Here is a 2,199-nt window from a genome sequence, read left to right as displayed (position 1 = left end):
TTAACCCACTCCACCCTGAAGGTTTACGTGGCGGCCATTGCGGCCTACCACGCCCCTCTCGTGGCATCTCAGTGGGAAGACACACCCTGGTTACACGTTCCTCCGCGGTGCACTGAGGCTGAGGCTGAGCCTCTCGTACGATCACGTGTCCCCACGTGGGACCTAGCAGTGGTGCTAGAAGCTCTCTGTAAGCCTCCATTCGAACCTATCGAAGAGATTTCTGATCGCCACCTTACGATAAAGACTACCTTTCTTTTGGCGATATCTTCTCTTAAGAGAGTTGGGGATTTACAGGCCCTTTCTGTGGCCCCTTCCTATCTTGACTTTGCGCCCGGTCTGGCCAAAGCATTTTTGTACCCTCGTGTGGGGTATGTCCCTAAAGTCCCCTCATCAGCACCGCAGCCCATCGTACTTCAGGCCTTCAGTCCTCCTCCCTTCGGGGAACCAGACCAGCAGAAGCTTAATTGTATGTGTCCAGTGCAAGCACTGGATGCATACGTCCACAGAGCTGCCCTGTGGAGGAGGGGGGACCAGTTGCTTGTGTGCTACGGTCCCCCTAAGAGAGGTCTTCCAGCAACTAAACAGACCCTCAGTCAGTGGATAGTGGATGCCATCTCCATCTGTTATGAGTCCTCTGATCTCCCCTCACCGTTAGGGGTCAAGGCTCACTCAAATCGAAGTGTGGCAGCCTCTAAGGCTTTTTTAGCGGGTGTGCCTATGCAGGACATCTGCAACGCTGCGGGGTGGTCCACGCCCCTTACCTTTGTAAGGTTCTACGGTCTAGACATGCAAGCCACTCCTGGCTCTTCTGTTCTCTCGCCCTACCTGTGCAGTCTTCCACACTAGGCAGAGACTTGGAAGTCTGGCGGCGTGGGCATTCTCGTTCCTCTAGCGTTTTCCGATGCAGCTCGAGTTCCTGAAGAGGAACGTCTCAGGTTACGTATGTAACCCTGGTTCCTCGAGGGAACGAGACGCTGCGTCTCGGTGCCATACTTCCGGCGTCCCTGCCAGCGCATGCTTCATTCCTAGAAGCTGACGCTGGCTCCACCGCATGTGCTTTTATAGCTTCCTGGTCATGACGTCACCCGCCCATGACATCCCACTCAGCTATTTCACATGTGATTCAGAGCGTGGTCACAGAAGGCATTCCCCTAGCGTTTTCCGACGCAGCGTCTCGTTCCCTCAAGGAACCAGGGTTACATACGTAACCTGAGACATTTAGTTGCATTATTATTATTCACCAGGGAGGGATCAGTGTAACCCTTTATTCTGATAGTCCACTTTAGACATTTTACTAACTATAAGTAACTTTGCAACATGTCAATGAGCAGTCTTCAGAGTATAAGTAGACTATCTGCTTAATATCTGCTAACACTTTATTTTGATGGTCACCCAACACACATTCTACTTACTGTAAGTAACCTTTCAAGAACATGTCAACTTATTCTACTAACACTAACCCTAAACTAACAGTCTAATAATACACTAATGAGAGTTAGTTGACATCTAGTTGAAAAGTTATAGTTAGTAGAATGATCAAAGTGGATTCTCCAAATACCGGGTGTAACCGGGAACAGAACTTATTTCCATGTCCTCAAAATAGGTCCTACATTTGTTTTTCCAGCAGTCTGGAGAAACAAACAAGAGTTATCAGTGGAAGTCAAATGTTAGGATGTGTAGTAGTGGTGTCCTAAACAGCTTGATTCTCTCAAGCAGACCCCCTGCATGCACTTGCTTTAGAAACATGAAACATGAACAGACACACTAGATGTCACTATTGTAACTTGATGCAGAGCTTGTGTTATACACAGTCCATGGGATGGCAGCAAGGAAATACGTCGAACACAGAGCGAAGAAAAGAGAAACCACATCATAACTAGAAAAATTAACTATTAACTATAAAATTACTTTTTTATTTTATTACTATTAAAAATTAACACCCATTTATGTAGTTTATTGCTTTATAAAACAGAAATATGATAAAAGATACCATTAATCAATAAACACATTTCTTTATTCATTTATTTTTAAATTCATTCCTATTATTTTACATTTAATAATATTAATAATCAGACAAAAAGGTCTGCCAAACATTATAGTTTGTTATTCTAACTGAAATTATATATATATATATATATATAAAAAATGCAATATAATAAATTAAATAACTTTAAAAAATATATATTTTTATTGCCAATC

This window comes from Sinocyclocheilus grahami, unplaced genomic scaffold (assembly GCF_001515645.1).
Source record: "Sinocyclocheilus grahami isolate Dianchi unplaced genomic scaffold, SAMN03320097.WGS_v1.1 scaffold47.1, whole genome shotgun sequence".
NCBI classification, from domain to species: Eukaryota; Metazoa; Chordata; class Actinopteri; order Cypriniformes; family Cyprinidae; genus Sinocyclocheilus; species Sinocyclocheilus grahami.
Note: the sequence above shows the minus strand (reverse complement) of the source record.